The sequence below is a fragment of the Alligator mississippiensis genome, chromosome 10 (assembly GCF_030867095.1).
Source record: "Alligator mississippiensis isolate rAllMis1 chromosome 10, rAllMis1, whole genome shotgun sequence".
In the NCBI taxonomy this organism is placed as follows: Eukaryota; Metazoa; Chordata; order Crocodylia; family Alligatoridae; genus Alligator; species Alligator mississippiensis.
The window spans coordinates 77,104,233-77,118,905 of record NC_081833.1 but is presented as its reverse complement, the minus strand read 5'-3'; the positions used below and the strand labels follow the sequence as shown (position 1 = coordinate 77,118,905).

General features: G+C 54.7%; 1 protein-coding gene and 1 long non-coding RNA gene across 6 annotated transcripts in view; one reads left to right on the top strand and one right to left on the bottom strand.

Moving 5' to 3' along the window:
- ZFHX3 (zinc finger homeobox 3) overlaps positions 1-14,673 on the bottom strand; it is an 813,079-nt gene that overhangs the window by 204,285 nt on the left and 594,121 nt on the right. The window contains exon 1 of one of the 3 annotated variants that reach the window (XM_059714011.1): positions 128-208. The exons of the other annotated variants lie outside the window; for them this stretch is intronic. The gene's annotated coding sequence lies outside the window, so the exon portion shown is untranslated. Of the gene's footprint in view, positions 1-127; positions 209-14,673 lie in introns of those variants that run through there. 3 annotated transcript variants of the gene reach the window in all.
- Positions 583-13,221, top strand: LOC106739663 (uncharacterized). Of its 3 annotated transcripts, none has more exons than XR_002090309.2 (3): positions 583-9,900; positions 10,064-10,310; positions 10,485-13,221. It is a non-coding gene; the product is annotated as an uncharacterized LOC106739663 (long non-coding RNA). The 3 variants fall into 3 exon arrangements; XR_001372989.3 differs by having other exon boundaries at positions 583-10,310; positions 10,485-10,681; positions 11,330-13,221; XR_002090308.2 differs by having other exon boundaries at positions 583-10,310.

Sequence of the window (14,673 nt, the reverse complement as noted above, 5' to 3'; positions counted from 1 at the left end):
CCGGGGAGGAGAGGCGGTGAGAGGAGCGGAGCGGCGCGGAGAGGAGCGGAGAGGAGAGGAGGGGCGGCCCGGCGCCATGCAAAGCAGCCCGAGGAGGAGCCGCGGGAAGGGGAAAGTTGTCACTTACGCGGCGGCGGCGGCGGCGGCGGCGCCCTCAGTGCCGGGCGGCCGCGGGCAGGCGGAGGAGGCGGAGGCGCAGGCGGAGGCGGAGGCAGCGGCAGCGGCAGCGGGGCGGCCGGCGGGCCAGCCCGGGGCGGCGGCGGCAGCAGCGGGCGCGGGGAGCCGGGGCCGGGGCCGGAGCCGGGCGGGAGCCGCCGCCGCCGCCGCCGCTGCCCAGCAGCAGCATGGTGGAGCGGCCGAGCCGAGCCGAGCCGAGCCGAGCCGCGCGGGGCGGAGCGGAGCGGAGCGGGGCCGCGGGCGGGCGGGCGAGCGGGCGGTGCGGAGCGGAGCGGTGCGGAGCGGGCGGGCGCGGAGCGGAGCGGAGCGGAGCGCCCGGACTCCGCTGTGAGCGGGCGGCGGCGGGAGCGGGCGGGCGGGCGGGCGGCGGCGGGCGGGGGAGGGGGCGCGCGCGCTCGCGGGGGGGGGGGGGGGGAGAAACTCTTTGGATCTTTATTCTGCTAATTAGTTTCCTGCAAAAAATGGCTGATTAGTGCAGTGCGCATGTGCCTCATTACCCAGGCACGACGGGAAGGGCTAATTAGCCACCTTCTGGATCAATGCGAGCGAGCCCGCCCGCGCGGGGGGAGGGGGCGGCGGCGGCGGCGGGCGGAGCCCAAACTTGGGGCGGCCCCGCCGGGGGGAGCCGGCACCTGCCCCCGCCGGCCGCCCGCCTCCCTCCCTCCCTCCCGGACCCTTCCCCTTCCCCTTCCCCTTCCCCTTCCTCCACGGCCCCGGCCCGCCGCCGCCGCCTCCACCTGCGCCCGGGAAAGTTGCGCGGCTCGGCTCGGCTCGGCACGGCGCGCCTTTGTCAGGCCGCACAATGGGCCGCCCCTTCCCTTCCCTTCCCTTCCCTTCCCTTCCCTTCTCCGCGGTGTCGGGGCCCTGGCCGGGGCGGCGGCGTGTGTCGGGCCAGCTAACGCGGGTGTTTCCCGTCCTAGGTGCGCGGGCGCGGAGCAGGCGGTGAGGAGCGCAGCGTAAGTGACACTGCTGCGGCGGTGACCCCGACCCGACCCGACCCGCGGCCCCGGGAAACTCAACTTGTCTGGTTTTTAATTTACACCCCCCGCCCGGCGCTGCCTCCGGCCAGGGGCACCCGGGGGGAGCTGCGCGCTGGGCCGAGGGAGGGAGGGAGGGACTGCCTGCTCCGGCTCGGGCTCGGGCTCGGGCTCGGGCTCGGGCTCCCTCGCCTTGCAGGATGTTCCCCCTGGAGTGGGCCGGCGCGGGGGATGGGCTCTGCCTGCTTACACACGCGCGTGCGGGTCAGGAGGAGCGAGCGAGCGCGCGCGGTGCCGGGCACGCTGCCCCCAGCCCCTCTGCAGCAGGCTCGGCCCCGCGCCGCTGCCCCGGCTCCCCGTGACCGCGACGTGTGGACTCTGTAAATGCAAACACGCGGGAGCGCGTCTGCCTGGGTAGTTCACACCAACCAAACGTGGCCCGCGGCTCCTGCGGTCTTGTCCTTGTCTCTGGGCTCAGAGTGACCGGAAAAGGCGGAGGGCGGCTGCAGCTCCTGGGGTCAGAGGCGCTACCGCGGCCCACCCTCCCCGCGGCAGCCCCCGGGGTCGGCAGCAAGGCCAGGGCGAGGAGCCGCGCTCTCGCTCGTCGCCCTTCCCACGGCCGCAGGCAGCCAGCCCTGCGCCGGGGTCAAGCCGCAGGACACCTTTCTTCTGCCGCGGCTCGGGGCAGAACGCGAGGGGAAGAGCGCTGCAGAAGTTGGCGGAGGAGAGGAGACAGATTTGTCCCTCGCCCTGGTGACAGGCGAGTATTAATTGGGGGGGGGGGCAGGGAGAGGACTTCCCACTCCTGTTCGGTGCGGAGGGGCAGGGGCAGGGGCTGGAGCCTGCCGGGCGAGCCGAACTGCCCCGTAGCCGTCCCGCTGCACGAACGCTGAAACCGGGGGATGAGACGGTTGCAGAGAGTGGTGACAAACAGCAGACAGCGCGTGCTGCGTGAATAGGCGTGCGTTAGCTCTAGCTGCTGCCTAGGAAAAATTCGGCTGTCCTGGAAAGAGTGATTGTGCTGTGGGGGGGGGGCAACTTTCCATTATTAAAGTGTAAAAAAAAAAGAGGAAATTTTAATCCTGTTTAAGTGGAAATCTCAACTATGCATCACCGTGGCTGTCTCCATTTTATTTATATGCTCGCACACACCTTTATGAATATCCAGTATCTTTTGTGTGGGTATCTTGAATGTGCTTAACGGCAGAGAGGGGAGGGCTCCAGCCCCTAGCACGCCTTGACAAGAACGTAGGTATTTTCATCTAGCGAGAGCCGTCCGAACACTTCGGTCACTGCATCAAGTATGCGACACATTTCACCTTTGTCTGGTCTCGGATGCATGCGTTCACAATTGCACCGTTGCACGGGTGGAGCAAACGCTGGATAGAGCGTTAGACAACTTGAGACTGAACTTACTTAGCGAGGTAACTTCTCTTTAACAAGCTGGTAAAGACGAGAGTTAGAGACGACCAGGCTGCAAGGTCCTTCCTTGTGCGACGAGGAGCACGTAGGTCTCCACGTGCGCTGGGGTGCACGAGTCCAGGTTCCCTTCATCCTGCAGGAGCATACAGTCCCCCTGGACTGGAAAGAGTCTGGCTGTCCAGCAGTTCAGGATGAAAAAGCTTTCCCCAAAACCCGAGCGGGATGAAGGGCGAGGAACGGCCCCTGAATTCAATGGGCCACGCACCAAATTAACTGCAGACCCCCCATCAGCAGACCCGGAAATGCCACTTGGAGTTAAGATCCAAGGGACATACCGGCCGCTGATGCGGGGGACCGGGACGGGAACACGGTGCCCGTGTATCGGGGGGAATTCCAGGCTGGTTTTTAACCTCTGTCTTAAGAAGGACAATAAACAACTGTAAAACATACCGCTGTTTAGAAAGAGCTTGGATCGGAACTGTTGGTATCGTTTTCTGCTTCTTGGAAATATGTCTAGGGAATTAAAACAAAACATGAAGGGCCAGAGTCCTTGAAGCAGCTCCAAACGATAAAGTCTGCCATTCATGTTAAACACAGTGTGCATTGTGAAAAGACAGGTCAATTTGAAGGCATTTGTCAGATTTCCAGTTCCCTCTGCTCTTGCAGTGAAATCTGGGATCAAACCTTGGTACTCGAGTTGGAAAGGGTCTGCGGTTTTCTCAGCATTTATTACTTCAGTTTACCTGCACAAGGCTCGGATTGTATTTTTATTGAGAAAGTTTGTTTACACCCAGCTGGATGGGGCACGGGGGGGGGGTAACAGCAAACCTCAGAGCTGGTGCCTTAATTTAAGGGTTCGAAAAGATACAAGCAGCGCAGAGGATCGGAAGCAACCGACCCGACTGCAAAAGAGCTAAGTGAGGGGCAAAGGCGATCTGGTACGTGGCGCCCATTTAAACACGCCTAGCCAGCGGCACGGGAAGAGAGACGCCAACGGCAGCACGTCCCTCGTGGAGATGCAGAATTTCAGCAGGGCCGACGAGCAGAGGGCTGGAGAGGCGTGCTGCTGAGCAGCCCCAGACAGATGTGCGAGCGTCTTCTGGAGGCCTGTGCGCGTTGTGTCATGGGCGCCGCTAAGAAACGTGCATGCTAGAGGGATGGCTGGGTGCATTTCTTGAGAAGAGACGTGGCGTAAGATTTGCAAGAGGATCTGAAGTAAAGAAAACCAGGGAGCTGTGTGATCTCTCCCGGGTTCTCATGCATCTCTATCTCTCTCGCTCTCTTTTTTTTAAATTCAGTAACATCTTTTTAAAAATGGATGTCCGAATCTTTCTTTTCTTTTTTTAGACCACTGGATGATCTGAGCCGTTAGGTACGAGGGGACATGGCTGGGCTGGTCCAGCAGCCTCACCCTCCCGGGTCTGTCACTGCATGGATAGGGCTTAGGGCTCTGGCATATTTCTAAGACAACCGCTTTCCTATTTTGCAGGCCTTAATTCAAGGTCTGTCAGACTTCCCTGCAAGGGGAACAATGAACGCTTCCTACGTAGCTATATACCCAACTCTAATTTAAAAGGAAAATAAGGAAAAAGTCTTGGCATTTAATTCGGACGCGCTAACCGGATAAATCCTGAGCATTGTGGCTTTGTGACCTGGGGTTTCTGCTCAAAATACTCTATGGATGTATCTTACAGCTGCACTTCTTTATGCCTGTTTCACCTCGTGCCTACTGTGTTGTCACCAAGATCAGAAATTAATAAACATTTTTTAAACCACTGTCATGTTCCATTTCCTCTCTCTCAAATACAAAAACCTCAATAAAACTCAAACGTATTGGAACAACCTTAAAAGGAAAAGCACAGATTTAATTACAAACTAACAGAATTACAAAAAGCATTGCTTAATTTATTTATTTTGGGGGGGAGAGAGTTTGTTTTCAAGCCTCTTTTGCAACATAGCCTCCTAAAAAATTCAGCATGAATGTATCAGATGCAGTAAAATATTGTGCATCTTTTCAGTGCAGGAAGGGCCTTTCCAGCTATGAGCCCTTAAGAAGGAGGGACTCTTATTCACAATCCACAGAAACTTCCCCAAATACACGCCAGGAACAAGTTCACAGCCTTCCAAATCTTTAAAGGGAACGTCTTCAAAGGCTTGCAATGGGAGTCAGGCGCCTAGCTGGCCTTTCTGCCTTTGAAAGTCTTCCCTCCTAGATTTGTTTCAGAATTGAGATGGAGACGGAGGGAGGGAGCATGCGCACGACTGAGTCATTCTTCTCTACCTTAGCCACCTGCGCAGGCCCTTCCGGCTTCACAGCAACCTTGTTCCCCAAACTGAAGTTAGAAACCGGTGAGAAACCAACCTGCTGTGATGGATGGCGACAAAGTACATCTGCATCCCCTTGAATTAAATTACATTCATCTCCTCTTTTTACTTAAAAAAAAAAAAATCATCTAAGGGCACAAATTATAATTGCAAAAAAAAAGTCTGGGAAAAAGGCGCGCTCCCAAAGACGGGCTTTTCTTTTTACAAATTCCCACACGTGCGCGCGTTGTGAAATGTATCAGACGAGACATTTCAAAGAATTGCACCGTGGCATGCTTCCGAATAGTGCCCATCTTGAACGTACGCATATTTGACGTTTGTAAGTCTCCTATGTGAGACATGCTTATTTGAAGACGGGATGCGGCGTGGGACTTCAATCAGCGACGTACCCTGCAGCTAACCCTGACCCTCCCCTATTAGCCAGTATCACCGCTTTGATTTGTGCCCGCTATGGGAACTGAACACCAGGGAGCTACACACACTGCGGAGGGAGGGAGGGAGGGAGGGAGGGTCCTGCTCCTCCCTTACCAATTGTTCGGATCAGCAAAACGCTCCTTAAAACAGCTCGGCACCCAGACTGAAGAGGATGGATGGGATGCAAATGCATGGCAGGTCTGAAAGGAAGTGCCTCACTTAAGGGACTCCCTTCTCAGCACCCAGGTCAGCCCAGGAATTCCTCCTTTTCTCCTCAGTTCACATTTCCTTCGCTGCCCCCCCCCCCTTTTATTGGACCACGTATGCTGGGATGCGTGCGTTTCCCATCAGTCCTGAAGTGTTTTACAGATGGAGACTATTTGGGGGCACATCGAGTCTGTCCGTTTGCAGCAGCAGGGTCTGACGTCTTTCTAATATTTCAAATGTTGCCGTAACCTCACGTTTTGCTTAGCTCTTCTGTGCTAGAGAGGGGGAAGAACCGAGCCCCATTTTAGATCGTTTCCTGAAAAGCCATTTCTGCTTTTTTTTACCTCTTTCTTCTCTCCCCCTCCCCTGAAAAAAAAGCTGCGACAGGTATCTGCTGCAGGTCATTTCAGAGTCGTCTAATCCGGGATCTGGACGGTGAAGGACCGATTAAAAAAAAGAAGGGAAAAGTCCAACCACTGGATTCAAACTGTAAGCCTAAGTTCGGGTCAAAGGTCACGTTTCCCAACTGGAGGTCTTGCAAAGTGTTTGCTCTGTGAGCTGCAGCGGCACCAGAGCCCCTCCGCATAGTCCAGCAGTGCAGATGCCAGGGCATCTCGGTGTTGTTAGAAAGAAACCTGTCCTTGCTATGAAAAGGCCTAGAGGTGAATGCTGAAGCGGGTTTTTTTTAATTTTCAGGAAAGGAAAGGAAAGGAAAGGGGAAAGCGGGTGGGCTTGCAGGGAGCCCTCCTCCCAGAGCCGGGAGAGGCTGTGCCGCAGGAAAGTATTGCTCATAATGACACTTCAGCCCAGACACTTGAATGCTAAAGGTTAAACTTACATTCTTCAAGAAAGGGCTCTTTGCCAACTTGAACTGTGTTGTGTGCGCACTACAGTCTCCCCCTCCGCCCCCGATCTGTCTACAGGAATCCCACATTTGGGATCCGGAGAAATAACCAACAACTATTTATGAGCATGTACTTCCCATGCTAGCGCTCCAGCCTGTCGGGGTAAAACCAGTCTGAGGTTCGGGTACCAAAATTAGTCATTTCTGCCAGCTAAAAGCAATCGCACACGAAGTCTAAAAGGGACAGCTGTCATTATATGTCGTGTCCTCCTGTGAAATACAGGCCACGGGATTCCACCTCATAATTCCTGCATCGAGCCCAATCGCTTGTGGCCTTATTTCCAGTCTGTATCTTCTAGTTAGCACTGACTGGAGGCAGAAATGGGAAGCCTTAGATAAAACGGATTGACAACAAAAGAAGAAACAGACTCCGGAGGCATCAAAATAATCAAACCAAGCGGTGAAACTATAGGTAAGACTTCTGGCAGTTCGGGTTAGGAATGATGTAGGGAAAATGCTGCTAACTACCCACATCAGCCACGCAGGGCAACATTCGAGGACAAACTTTGGCATAGTTTAGAAAGCTGCGCCTGCACGCAGGTGGGTCTGTACTATCAGGGAGGGCTCGCACCCCCTGCACTTCGACTCCTTGCCCCCAGCAGCATTTTCCACCAAGGAAATGGACATAACGGGACAATTCGCTATGCTCTCCAAAGCGTCCTTCTTGCACAGCGTCACGTGACACTTGCTAAGGCGAGGCGGTCATTGGTGGCAGCGGGAAGAAAGGCTTTAACTCCTCGCAAGCAGCGGAGAAGAGGCCCGGGCTGGAAGGATGAAGCGAGCAGGCTGAGCAGGGGGTACAGCAGGGCCAGGCAGTGTGGCGGAGACCAGGAAGCAATTGTCGTTTGGATTCAGGTTTTGCTGGGAAGGAAGGACTGTAAGGCAGGATTGGGGCAGTATTTTTCTATGTCCTGCAGCTATCGGGGTTTTTCTAGCATTCTGCCTCCCTTTAGACAGTCGTCGACTGGAGGGTGTTTCTTGGCACGGTCCCACCACTCCTGCCGTTTGGTCCCTGGGGAAGTTCACGCTTTTTAATATCTCGGATCAATTCTGCAAGGGCTGGTGCTAGTCGGCAATCAGAGAGGAAGCAGTGACTCAGCACAGCCGTAACCAACACTGACACAAGTAGGGGAAGAAAGATAAAGTCCTGTCAAACACGAATTAAGGACAAACCGGTCGGCCAAGCACTCCCCCCTTACCCCACCCATTTGCACTGTACTGCCTTGCCGGCCAAGGGCCAAATGTGCAAAGGTGTTCAGGCAAAATCCGGCACCCAAAAACCTTGGTGGAAAAGGACCTAAGCCTGCTGTAGGGGCTGGATACCTTTTTCTGAAGCATCAAGCATGAACTTGTGCCAGAGGCAGAAGTCGACCCACGGCTCTGCTGCGGCGTGGGAAAACCTGTCTGCCTGCGAGAGAGAGAGAGGACAGGGAAGCAGGAACCGACGCTCTCCCGTTGGCCTGCTTTTGAATAGAACAGGTAGATTTCCACTGGATTCCTCGGTGAAAGGTTTTTCCCAAGGGGAAGGAAGAAAGTCCACGTCCCTTTCCGTTCAGAAATGCCGGTGCTAGCTCGTGCTTGCACTGGCAGGATGAGGCCCAGGTCCGTGCCGAGGACTGCCCTTAAGAAATCCGTAGAGCGAGGGGAGCGGATGACCTGTTCGGAGCCCTGCCTCCCTCCCTTTCCTCTCCGTGTTTCGCAGGGAGCTCGCTCTGAACGGAGCCTGCACGGATAAGCGTGTCAGAGCTGAGGACCGACGGAGGCAGACACAGAGGGTTTGCTGAAAGGCTTGTTAAGGAAGCACCACTGACCATGCAATCCAATTACACAATGCTTCGAAAAATAACCGTACTAAGATCTGGGAAGCGCGTCTGAGTGATGCATGCGATGCGTTTCAGCAGCAGGGAGAGGTATCAAGTATCCATCTTTCAACCCAAAGGCTGATAATATATTTATGCCACGATCTGACACTCGGCTTCAGCTATAAACTGCTCCAAAGGGGAAACTTGCTCCGAGGGGGAAGTGTCTGCGGTTCCCTTTCGAGGCAGTGCTGCACCCTGCAGTCCAACTTTATTTGAGTCCTTGTAAAATTACCACTCGCAGAATACAAAGCATGTAAGGGGCACAGCCGCTTTGTTTTGTGGGACCTTGCGTTGGGCAAAAGGAAGGGCCGGGTAGAGAGCAAGGGACCTGGGCACCAGTGCTGGCCCTCTCTACTTCCCCCAGCTCTCTGTTCCTTCAGTTTTCCTCCAACGCTTCAAAATGGCTCACTTACAATCGCCGTGCAATATGCGTACAAACCCTGAACGCGCGAAGCAGATACAGCTCCTTGCCCCGGGTGGGTGTCTCCAATTTAACGGCGCAATCCGGCAAAGGACCGAGCATCTTCTTCTCCCCCAGAAATCAATGTGAACTAGAGGCAAGGTTTTCAACTGAACAGAGGGTGCAGTAGTCCAAGCAGGGTCTAGAGGACGGCCGAAGATTCGACGCCGCCGTCTCCAAACAATGCAGCCAGCTCTTGCTATTAATTTCAATAGCAGATTACTGCAGAAAAGGCTTCGGAGGAGAGGTAGGTTTCAAGGAGGGATCTGCGTGGCGAGAGGGAGGTAAACGGCAGGGTGGGGACTATTTCTAGGGTTTCCCAGAGCTTTATATGCACAATCTGCTATGTATGGCCTCATTTGCCAGATACGCGTCTCCTGAAAGTACTTAAAATCCATGTTTGACGGCAAGTGATTTCCTTCTACTTTACCAAACCCCCTCGGCAGTTGGGATCTTTCTACCGCGTGCCCTTAAAGTTTACATCTTTCTGCTCACTGCCTGGAAGGAAACACAGTCCTCCTCCGGCCCCGAGCCCCCTGGTCCTGCAGCCGCTCTCCGCGGGGCAGCAACCCAGCCACCAGAAGAGGGGCTGAAAGGGATGCTGTGACCGGGGCCTTGCAAAGGAACAGAATCACTCTCCTTGATTTGCCAGTGCTTTCAAATCAACGTGACATGACATGTTGGGGCCTGTAATTTAATCTGGCAGCCGCGGTTTTGTCGTCCGTGTTGCGTTTCGGGCCAGGCTGTCTGAGCCGCGGGAAGCGGCCTGCTGCGTGGGATGCAGCGGTGAGGAAAGGGTGAAGCCCAAGCTCCTCGGCCCTGCTCTCCACGCAATACGCTGCCTTCCTCCCGGCTATTTCTAGACTGTTTACCTGGCAAGCACCACATGACCAGTCCGCAAGGAAATGCTGACATCACTGCGTCTCTCGCGTGTGCTCCCTCCCTCCGCTCGCTCGCTCGCTCGCTCGCACGCTCACACGTCCCCGCACTCCTCCTCTCCCACCCTGCCCCACGCCTGCCGAGCCTCCCTCTCCCTTCTCTGCGTTCGCCATCTGGCCGGTCCCCTCTCCCTGCACACTGGCTCGCATCAGGACACCCTCCCTACTGCCCTATTGCCAAGAGCCGCAGGAGCGTGGGAAGAAGCCCGTCCGTGTAAGACCGCGAAGCCCCCCGTTTTCCTAGCAGGAAGCGAGGCCGGCCCCCCAAGTCGAACCAGACCCCCCGCAGGGCCCGGGAAGGCGGGTGGAGAAGGACAGACACACCAGCGTTTCGTTTCTGCGCGCAGTGGGTTTAAGAGCGTGCCTTCTCTCTGCAGGGACCTTCCCATGAAACCCCCTTCGTAGCTTCTGAGCCCCCCGCTCTTCCTCCGCGCCAGCATGGAAGCTCGCCGCGCTGGGTAGGCCTCCCTGCCTCTCCGCCAGGTGGGCGCAGGCACCCACACGAGTGTGCGAGGCACGCCTGGCTCACCCTCGTCTCTTCCCCAAACGCGCCCGGAGGGTCACGTGCCGCAGGGAGTCGAGGGGACCTCCGTGGGACGCCCCGGGGAGGCGCTCCCGCCGCAGGTGCGTGCTTTCTCAAAGGGTCGTTTATCCTGGGAACCCAGTGGCCGAGCCGGAGGCTCGCGCTGCTCTGTGGAAGCTTTCTTGGCGCAGTTGGGCACGGTGCCAAAGTATGCAGTTTAAAGGAAATGTTTAATAAAGACACGGGAGCCTCAAACTGTTTATTTTTCCTCGCAGAAAGGTGGAGAGACGGTGTCCCTGGAAACTGCCTCCCGAGCCCGAGCAAGGCAGCGAGGCCAGGGGCTGCGAGACCAGGGGGATCAAAGGGAGCTGCTGCACGGGCTGGAGGACAGCGCTCAGCCCCTAACCTCGCTCTGCCCTAACAACTGCCATCCGGAGGGGTCATAAACTGTTGGGGGAAAGGCAGCCCATTAGTGAGTCTATTAAGTCTCCATTAGTTAGGTGTGAACTCATTACCCTAACACACTTGGAGGTGGGATTCCACTTGTAGGACATTAGCACTTTAATAGGCACATTTACCACTTTGCACCGGACGGAGAGAGGAGAAACACCTTCAAGTTTCAAAGCAGCCGTGTGCCTTTCGCCCGGAGCCAGGCACACGGGGGTGCCGAGGCTGGCGCTCGCTCCCCCGGGCCCTTTCCCGCAAGGGGCCCCAGCCACGATTCCTGCGACCCCCGGAGCAATCAACAGCCACAAAACCCTGCAAACTCTTCCTCGGACCCACGTCTTCTGCAATACCGAGGAAATAGCCAACTAAGTTCCTGCCTCTCTATTTTGTTAACTTATCTTGCGATTCAACCTGGTCGTTGGCAGGGAGGCAGGGCGCTGCAGGGGATGGGGATGGGGATGGGGATGGGAGCGAGGCGGAGGGGGGCAGGTGGTGCTGGTGCACCAGGGCGGCGGGGAGCCGGCTCTGGCAGATTGGGAGGCAGTTTAGGTTGCTCAATTTAGAAGTGTTCCCCAGAAAAGCTTACTATGGGATTAATAATCTCCTGTCCTCTGATGCCTTTGCTTGACTCCTGTATTGCTTTCTGCCTTTCTTTGTCTGACTCTCTTTCCAGTCGTGCTGGAGGGATGGTGTAGCTGGAATGGGCCAGGGTGTGCCCGGGTCTCGGGGATGAGGCATGCACAGCATTCGACATCGTGTACAGTCCTATCCCAGCCACGCCGCGCTCCGATCAGAGACGTCAGCCACAAAATCCTCGCCTTCCTTTTGTACGTTGTTCAGTTTTTGGAGCAGGGACCATGCCCTCCTCTTTCTGGAAAGTTCTCTTCACATTTTAGGGAATATCTCAATATAAAGAATAAATCAGATTATATGAAGTTAGTCGATTAATGATGGCTAGGAGTAAGGGGAGAACTGATTCTTTGTCTACTTACAAAAATAACAATACTTTTAGGGGGGAAAAAAAGTGTGTATTTTATCTTCCTCCACCCTTAAAACATCACCCTCCGTGCGTTGGCAGAGGCTGTTCTTTTGTTAGGATTTGCAAAAGTGCCAGCACGACGGGGGGCTGGATACTACTTTCACATTAATGTGTTAAAGAGTAATAACCGATTAGTCAAGTGGCCAGCAATAAAGGTCTCACTGGTTTGTAAATCTAAAACCATTCACACCTGAAAGAGGGAAGTGGCAATAAAAAAATGAAGAAGATACGAAAGGTCGCTGAGATCCAGTAGAGCATCCTGTTTTTCATGGTTAGCCGGAAAGGATGCTAAATTCAGTTCTGGCATTCTCTATCAATGGCACGGTCTCCTGTTCATGTCCTACTACCTTTTCTTTATGATGGCCTTTTGGTTTTCTTCTGACCACTGCTGCTCCCGCAGAGAAAGCAATAACAATCCCTACCTACCCTGCAGAAGGAAAAAACCACGACGCCCGTTCCCATCTCGCTGCCAGCTCCGTTGTGTTTGAAAAAGCACGGCCAAGCACAGCTCCTTCCAACCCCGGTGTTGAACGGAGCCGGGCAGGGGCTGGGACCCCGTGCTCGGGATCCCTTTGCAAAACCTATTCCAGCACATACGGGCTTGGTCTCGCAAGCTGCTTCAGAAGAGGGAACGGTCTTGTGTCTTCGGGCTTGTGCCCAAATCCCAGGAGGAGCGAGGGGCCTGACTTCCGTTCGTTTCGGCAGGAGCGAGGTGCCTACAGACCGTTAAGGACGTGCACGTTGGACCAGGGACTTCTGGCCTCTCTTCCCAGTTGGGCCGCAGACGCATCGTCCGGCCTGCGGTCCCCAGATACAATGCCGACGGGGCAGGGGGAGCCGTAAAACGCCTCTGAACTCCTCCGTGCCTTGGCTTCCTATCTCTACCACAGGAAAGTTTTCTCTGAGAGGGAGGAGAAGGCATCGAGAGGCTTATTTAAATAACGTTTTCTCAATTTTGAGGTGCTTACATCGCGATGCTCACCCTGCCACGACAGCTATTGTTGTGCCCCTTTGCTCACTGCCCGATCACGATCGCTCCAGACACAGATACTCTAACAAATCAAGCCCTTTAACGGCTTCAAACACCTGAGCTTATAAAAATAAATTAACCTACTGAAAACTGTTTTCTCCTCCTCGTCAAGGATGGTATTTCCCCCCAAATTCTCCCTAGCAAAGGCCCAGGCCAGGTGAGTGCCAGCTTTTCGATGCATAAAAATGTGATGAGGTCAACGTGCAATATCCTGCAAGCCTGTCGCATTAGAAATGGAGCTTTATCCCACTGGGAGGGGGAGATTTGCAGCTTCCCAGTGAGACTCAGCACCTGCTTCTAGCCCCAGAAGACCTTGGCCTATCTGACTTCACGCCTGTGACATTTTTAGTTATGAAAGCCACTTTGTCATGTAAAGACATTTTTATAGGCCCCTCTGCTCTTGTGCAGTTGGACTCATGGTAACAAAGGCACCTGGCTTTATAGCAAGAGGGATGCGAAAAATCGTCCCAATAAAAGCTCTAAAACATTCCTAAAATAGCGTTTCTGCAACGTATGTTATGTACAGAACGCACAGTCATGTAATACAGGTATTAAGGCTTGACCGGCAAGCATTTAGGGTAGCCTGCATAATTCGCTTGTGGTCTCTCCATTCACATGTAATGGGGACCTCCTCAAGTCATGCTGATGGGACCTGTATGCCACACCGTCACGTGTTCACGTATGTCTCAGCAATTAAATATTTACCAGCATTGCCATTTAAACTGTCAGCTTGAGGCCTCAAAATAATCACTCTTCTGTGATTAATGGGGAAGTTCACACCTCTCTCGGAGAGGCTGATTCAGGCTATCTGCAAGAGCGTGGCACTGATCCGTATTCAAGCAGTTGGGTTTGGGTTTTTTCCCAAAACCAAGACTGAAACTTTCCTTTTGAGGGCTGTGGGATAGGAAAGGAAAGCTAAATTTTCTTGGAAGGGATGGCCTCTACAGAGACGCTCTGCAGCTTCATCCGTACCAGCGCGCCCCTCGGCAGCTCTCTCGCAGCGTGCTGGAAAGAAAACGTGGCAGGATGCGGCTCAGACCGATGGAGGAAGACGCTGTGGTCCCAAGATATTTGCAGAAACCAAGAGCGTTGCTTGGTCAGGGTCAGCAGCTCTCTACTTTTCCTGCTCGCCAGGACTTCTTTCCCCGAGCTTCTACAATTCGTCTGCTTTCCGAACGACTGGTCCTCTTTCTCAGGCAAGGGAACCGAAAAGAACTGGCACCCGCGCGCGCGGGATTCCCTGAGGAAGAGCGCGGCGGTTTTCCACGGTGGAATATGCACGCACGCACGTGCGAGCGGATGAGAAGGAGCGTGTGCCAGACTGAAAGGAAACTTGGCTTGTAAATAAAAAGGGGCATCAACCAGAACCTGCCTGGCGGCTCTACGCGGAGACTGCGCCCGGGTGCGGGGGCTGCCTGGGGAAGGGCGCCGGAGAGGGGCAGGCCGTGGCCACGACGCTGCAAGAGCTCTTGTGAGAAGGGCCGGGGGGACGAGGACCCTGTTGCTCCTACCAAAGGGAAGCTAAGTGGCTGAAGATACCGTGTGAGACTAGTCAGATAAAATCAAGTATTACAATGATTTCCAGTTTTATAGTGTTTTGAGAAATAAAGCTAAGCCAGACCTGGCAGCTGGGACACAGGCATATACACACCCTGGGAGAGCACTTATATGGCCTTCATGAGGCTAAGTAATAAACACTTTGTCTTCACTCCACTATTTATGGGTTGCTTAGGGGCATCTGGCTCTCCCTTTACCCTTACCTGGGTATAAGATTATTGCAGAACTGGGCTTTAATAAGAACAACAGTAAATTTGAATGACCACACATGCACAACGAGCTTCTGCTTCCCTGCTCTCCAGGACTAATTACAAAGGGGAACTGGTTTGTACAAGTTTACACGTCCTCTCCCCTCCCCTCCTTCTTGTTTTCATCTAATGCTTCAGCCTGG